We start from the raw sequence: 7,631 nt of genomic DNA, 5'->3' as shown, positions 1-7,631 counted from the left end.
TTGGCTTTTACCTCAAGACATTGTGCTTATTAAGGAAGTTTAGAACTCTTACATTGATGATACTACAGAAAAGCTTCCCCAGGTTACTGTTCACACAAATGCCTCTGTAATTGTTAGGGTCAAATTTGTCTCCGTTCTTAAAGATTGGGGTTATGAGTCCTTGATTCCAGATGTAAGGGAAATAGCCTACACTCAGGATCAAATTAAACAGTATTAATATAGCCAATTGAAATTTTGCGCTAGTGAGTTTGAGCATCTCATTTAGGATACCATCAGGTCCGCATGCTTTTTTAAATTTGAGAGCCTGAAGTTTCTTATAGAGCTCCTGGTCAGTAATTGGGGAGTCCAATGGATTTTGATTGTCCTTTAAAGCTTTTTCTAATCCATTCAACTTCTCATGAATTTGGCGTTGTTCTGCATTTGTGTCAATTTGAACGGTGTTGTAGAGTGTTTTGAATTGAAATGTTTTGAAATGTCTGTCTGTCTGTCTGTCTGTCTGTCTGTCTGTCTGTCTGTCTGTCTGTTTGTCTGTTGTACCCTCCTTTACATCCTTGTGTGTGTTATTTCAGTCCCCAGCCTCTGTCTCCAGCATTCCCGAACTCTTCCACTTGACTGGCTTCTTGGAACAGAACAGTTTTAAAGGTCCAATGCAGCTGTTTTTATTTCAATATCAAATAATTTCTGGGTAACAATCATGTACCTTACGGTGATTGTTTTCAATTAAAATGGTCAAAAAGAAACAAAAATAGCTTATTTTTATTGTTAAAATATCACATTATTATTACAACCTAATAGTGTGAAAAGTTATATAGAACACAGGAAAATCACAGTCTTTACTGCACTGGGTCTTTACCAGTTCTCTGCTCAGTGTTCCATGAGTTTAGGGGTAGAAAGGGGTTATGAAAGTACTGGTTACTGTTATACAACCCCACACAGGCCATACTTTAATAGTGTTTAAGGGCAGGGGAATGGGGAGCCCTTTACTGTAGTTAGCCCAGAGCACTTCTAAGGATAAAGGTTGTCTGGTAGGCATACACTGGCCTATATTTATATGAGAGGGACTACTTCTTCATCTTTTCATTTAAGTTGAACGTTATTTCCCCAGACAGTTCCATGCAGACAGAGGGTGATGTGGTCTATTTAAGCAATACGGCACGAGGGGGTGTGGTATATGGCCAATATACCACAGCTAAGGGCTGTTCTTATGCACGACGTAACACGGAGTGCCTGTATATGGCCCTTAACTATGGTATAATGGCCATATAGCACAAACCCCCGAGGTGCCTTATTGCTATTATAAACTGGTACGTAATTAGAGCAGTAAAAATACATGTTTTGTCATACCCGTGGTATACCACGGCTTTCAACCAATCAGCATTCAGGGCTCAAACTTTAATGTAAAGTTATTCTATAATAATGACAGTTTTTGTTCATTTCACAGAGCCATGGTGGCCTAAAGAGACCGACCAAGCCCATAGAAGGATGATACCTAATTAGCAGGGTTGAATGGCCACGGTGACGCTGTGAATACAACTGTTTAACTGAATGCATCATCACCATTCTGAGTGCTGCCCTCTCCCCAGACAGAGACACAATAGCACATTGTTTAACAAACTATCACTTATTATGCTATTGTTGTCTGTGTTCCAAACCACGTCATCACTATTGTCTGTGTTCTAAACCCGTCATCACTATTGTTGGTCTTTGGTGAAAATAAATCAGTGTAATGTTTAAATTGGATCAATTTAAAATGTAGTGTTGTGCTCTCTACATGGAAACTTTTTTACACTGCAAAGATTGATTTTTTTTGTAACAAATTTTACCCAGAGGTTTTCTGAGCGGTTTTAAAGGGTTGAGGTGATCCAAGTATGCTATGATGAGCCACACCAACCTGACTCAATACAGATCATTACATGAAAGAGCAGCCAGCTGTTCGTCATCTCTAAGCTGCTCGTCATCTGTTGCCAGAGTAATGACAGAAGGCTGACACACAATTGTAATTATTATGTGGTAATTTTCAATGCAATTTCAAATGGCATGTTGTCTGACAAACAGACATGTGAGACAGAGAACCCGACTCCCCAGGCAGAATGGGGAGCAGTGAAATCATAAATGGGGGGACGCGTGCAGCCAGCTAGGCAGGTAGCCTGAGTGAACATGTTCAGTTCACTGCTCCTCACATGACTAACCTCACAGACGTTAAAGCTGCAATCTGGGATTCGTGTTTCAGCCCATCAGGAGCCCTGCCACTGAGGGATATACAGGGACATATCCCAGACAGCACTTTTTAATAACACATTTAACCCCGTAGTCAGACGAATCCCAGCCATGTGTGAGCCTGTTTACGACTGGGAGGGTGAATTTTTGTCTGAACCACTAAGCCAGCAGAAAAATATCTCAAATGGCTTGACACAATCATTGCTTAAAGGCAGACTCAGCAAAATGACGTTGCCACGAGCAGCACCGCAGATATTGAGAGGAGCGAGATGCAAGACTTAGCTCTCTCACGGTCACACACAGTATCTGCGCAATGTGCACGGGTTCGCTTCGCGCTGTTCACAGCGTGGTAGCCAGGGGACCAAAACAGCGGAGAAGTTGACCAAGTATGCTGTTTACTTTCTGCATCTATATGTCATATCGCTGAGTCCACCTTTAAATGAATAATGATCAGTGTAGGTGCAGTACTTCAAAGCTTCTAAAAACCAAACTGGTCATATGTGTAGAATAGCTTATGTCTAGGGCCCTGTGTTTTGGGCTATCATCGTGTTACATGACCTAGGATTTAACCTTTATTTTGAGCCTTTTCCACAAATGACAATTACACCAAAAATAAAAAACTATTGTCTGAGAATGGTGCTGGACCATCTGACATGGAAAAGCTTTGTTGAAAAATCTTTAAATAAAAAGGTTAAAATCCAGGTTGTGACATCCCACTGGACACAGACGTTAATTCAACGTCTGTCTTCCACGTTGGTTCAAGGTCATTTCCTTGAAATTACGTGGAAACAACTTTGATTCAACCAGTGTATGCCCAGTGGAATGATTGTCCAAAACACTGGGCCCTACTTATGCCTGATCTTGTCCTCTTCTGGCCATCTCCTGTACTGCCAAAGGAATCTGGGAAGGAATGAGATACTGATAGTGTTCCCTGTACCTCAGAGCTCCCCCATCACTCCTTCATATAAACAAAGCTGATAATTTAATGCGAAGGCAACATTCTATCCAGCTACTCATAGCATAATGGCCTCCCACGTTCCTCCCCTACAATCACATTCTCAAACTGAGAGGCTGCTTTCTTCTGAATTAATGTCACAGAAACAAGCTAAATCAGATAGGAAAAGGACAACCTTTTAAAGAAGGAACCGTGAGGTTTTTCTCTACAAAAGTATTTTGTAATTTTTTATTTAACTAGGCAAGTCAGTTAAGAACAAATTCTTATTTACAAAGATGGCCTAGGAACAGTGGGTTAACTGCCTTGTTCAGGGGCAGAACGACAGATTTTATACCTTGTCAGCTCAGGGATTCGAGCTAGCAACCTTTGGGTTACTGGCCCAACGCTCTAACCACTAGGCTACCTGCCGCCTCATAATGTAATGCTTTGTTCTTAGTGTTACGAGAACAGATTGGCACATCCCAATAATGTATTTTACTTTGACACATTCCTGACGAACAAGATTGATTAAAGCAGAGGAAGAAATATGTAAAAATAAACACCATGGAATCATACATAAGGGCATCACTGTTAATGGAGAACACTAATGGTATTTGTTATGCAACTTTATAAAATAACTTGGGTCAGTATATATATATAAAAAAATGTTACTTCAACATGTTACAGTCAATAACTTTCCTAAGAGCTTATATAGCCACTAAATGAAGACAGGTAAAATATCAGTGCCAGATAAGCAGATTGCGTCACCATCAGTACATGGCTTATACTAGTGCTTGTTCAGTTAGCTTAGTGAAATACTCAACATTCACATTGAGGCTTGATCAAATATTGTAATACAGTCTCAAGGGGGTTTAAATAGATTCTCTGTTCAAATGTTGAACATTCAATGATGATAGAACATGTCTGAGAAGTGTCTGCGATGGTATGTCTGCGGCACATCCTTTCTGTCATCCTCTGTGTCTTCACCAGTCTGGTTTTTGTGTCTCTTCCTGTGTCCCATCAGTCTGCTCAGTGTATTCAGTCCCCTGGGTAGCTCCCTGTCCTCCTCATCCTCTTGCTTGTCCTGACACCTGTCCTGTTGGGATACCTGTGGGTCCCCTAGCAGCTCCCTGAGCTCAGACGACACACCTTTCTCCAGGTAGTGGTATGACTTCTTCCCATCATTATCCCTTACATTCACACTGGCTCCGTAGTCTCTCACCAGCAAGGTTATGACTCCATCATGTCTGTGTATGACAGCGATGTGTAGAGGAGTATAACCTCCCTGTGTTCTGCTGTTGACGTCCACCTCCGTGCCTCTCTTCCTGGAGATGTCCAGGATGTTGCGGACCATGTCTGTATTGCCGCCCTTGGCCGCCCAGTGGAGGGCAGTGAAACCCGAGATGAAATCTTTCTTCTCGGCCAGGTGCGGGTCCTGTAACAGGAGGCTGTAGATCTGTCCCCAGAGACCGGCAGCAGACTTCACCAGCCACTCATGAGCTGCAGCTTCCAAAGGGACAGATTGATCAGAGTACTTATTGGCATCTTTTATGGTAACCTTATTGGCCGCCATGGTGAGATCATTGGTGGTGTCGTCCCCTTGTTTCAGGTGCTTGTTTTGGGTTCTCCTCAGCTGTGGAGACTGAGACTCAGAGTACTTATTGACATCCTTGACATTGTCCCCTTGTTTCAGGTGCTTGTTTTGGGTTCTCCTCAGCTCTGGAGAACCAGATGTTTGTGGTGCTACTCCTAGCTCTGGATGTCTGATTTTAGCCCCAGGGGAGGTGTAGGTGCCCGTACCCCACTCTGAGCTCACTCTGCCTGGGGGTTTAGGGGTCACGGCTGCCTCTGGTGGTAGAGGAGTGGGAGGTCTCTTTGCCAACATGCTTGGAATCTCAGAAGTTTTTGGTCTCACAGACACTTTGATATTTAATCCATCCTGCCTCGTCAGTCCTGGATCTTCTCTCTGTGATTGTGGTGGAGATTTCACTGCCACTATAGCAAACACAGGGCCAGTAGTTTTTCCAGTTTTTCTGATCCCTTGATCAGCTGAAACATTCAGTATCTTGATTGTGGGTGTTTCTTGATAAGTATTTTTGATAAGGTTACTTGACCTAACTGCACCCCCATAACCTGCTGGGTGCGCATTGGGTCTTCCTCCCAATTCATTTATATGCAGAGGCATATGTTTTACAATATCGTTTAAACAATTTCCATGTATGCTTGAAGCACAACATGAATTGTTATTTTCAATGTCAGAGTTCAGTATCCTACCAGATTTGGAAATGGCTGAATATTCACTGTGTTCTGAAGAACTGGGTGAGAACGACGTGTTTTGACTGCAAATAGTCTCGTCCAAGTCCGACTTCTCAGTGGTTAAATGAGTTCCCTCTTTCACAAAGTCGTGAAACCTTTTCTTTACAACGACAAACTTGACATCATCTATCTGTTTGACGACCGCAACGCTGTTTATAATTGTCTTGAATAAATCTCTATTGTGCTTCTTTTCCGCGGGATCACTGCAATTGATCTGAGGTTTAAAATTATTCAGCAAATCCGAATTCTTCACTTTGCCCCCGTGCTCCAACAAAAAGGTCAAAACAGTTTCTTGAGTCAAAGACATCGTTTTCAATGTTCACCTCTGCCTAGATAGAGGAGAAACGTTAACTTGTTGTTCTGAAACTCTCTAGTCCCCGACTGTCCCGCCCGTCTTCTTCTATGAGGTTTGATGCGTCTAGGGTCCCACCACCACTACCTGCTGTTTCCGGTGTCTAGTCAAATACGTTTCCTGAGAAATGATCTTCTTGGCATGAACGCGAGATTGGGTTGGGAGATTGCGGATTTGCGGTGCATCCCAAACGTGCCCGGCCGGTGCGCGCCATATGCGCGTTCACGTTTCAATATCATCCGATTTTCTTTTCCCGGTATAGAGGATCTATTCTATTCCATTCTATCCTAGTCTGGTCTAGTCTAGTCTAGTTTTGCCAGATATGTGGACTCGAGTCACGTGACTTGGACACGTACTACTAGAGTTGCCCATTTTGCGACTCGAATTTGCGAGAAGAAAAAAAAATCACTTGCCATTCGACTTCGATTTGAGCATCTATGACTCGTGACTTAACTTGGACTTGAACTGTATGACGCGAGAGACTTGATTTGTCATTTGGCGCACTATGTAAACCTATCTGTCCTTCATATGGGAATGCTGCAGGTTCTGTGTTTTAACCAATCGGATTCGCGGAAATCACAGGTTGCGCAGGCCGGGCACAAAAGGTGCTCAGCTCCACTGATAACGCATCACTCACGACAAACACAATAAATGACTATTTCCAGAAATGTTACAGCAGCCTATACCTAAACTGTATGGGAAGAAAATGATTTCTCAGTCTGATCAAGTAGGCTACTGATAACAACCGCAGCCCGTAGGGTCAACGAAGCGGTCATGTTATGTAGCCTATTTATAGCCCGTTTATTTGTTTTAGGAGAAAATGTATACGTGATCAAATTTGGTTTAGGCTATATTCAAACTTGGGCTGGCTGGCTAGGCTACCTTGACCTTTTCAATCCACTATGTCAATCCAAAACATAAATAGACTGGAAATGACTTTTTAATTGCATTTGCTCAGCCCTGTGAGTTATATTGTCAAATTGCAGTGGTTGTGTCTGTGTAAAGGAAAGTAGTTGTAAAATATAATTCATATTAACGAGTACAACGTTGCTGCAGTTTGACAGGATTTTCATCCTCTCTAGGGCCAGGAGTTTTTCCAGAATTTCTTTACAACCATGTGACCTGTTTAGAACGTATCTGTATACCTAGGCAGCAGGTATCATAGTGGTCAATGGTTCGAATCCCTGAACTGACTAGGTGAAAAATCTCCCGATGTTCCCTTGAGCAAGGCACTTAACCTTAATCGCTCTGGATAAGAATCTGCTAAATTACTCAAATCAAAATCTGGTCTCACTCCCATCATTTCCCATATAAATACCTTTTTACAACTACTAATTAATCACTGTCAGACCCTATAAGGTCCTGATTTATACCTGGTTATGCTACCAGATTAGGAAATGCTCTGGGCCCCAGAGAAAACAATTTGCCCCACCACTCTGTGACCTGTGGTGCCACCTCACCGGTCTAAAAAATCATTGCATTGGGTTTCAAAGACTATTACTTAACCCGGACGACGCTGGGCCAATTGTGCGCCGCCCTATGGGACTCCCAATCACGTCCGGTTGTGATACAGCCTGGAATCGAACCAGGGTCTGTAGTGACGCCTCTAGCACTGAGATGCACTGCCTTAAGACTTGAGACTTGCTTAGGACATGCAAAAATTGTGACTTGGTCCCATCTCTAAGTTTTACACCTTGGTTTTCTTTAGCAGAATAGTTTTTTTCATTTTGTCAGTTCATAAAACACCTGTTATTAGCCTACATGTTGTAACGAAGTAATAATAATGCGTAATAATGCATACTTGATGAATAA

This window comes from Salmo salar, chromosome ssa05 (assembly GCF_905237065.1).
Source record: "Salmo salar chromosome ssa05, Ssal_v3.1, whole genome shotgun sequence".
Lineage (NCBI taxonomy): Eukaryota > Metazoa > Chordata > Actinopteri > Salmoniformes > Salmonidae > Salmo > Salmo salar.
The sequence above is the reverse complement of the archived record's forward strand: the minus strand, read 5'-3'. Positions refer to the sequence as shown.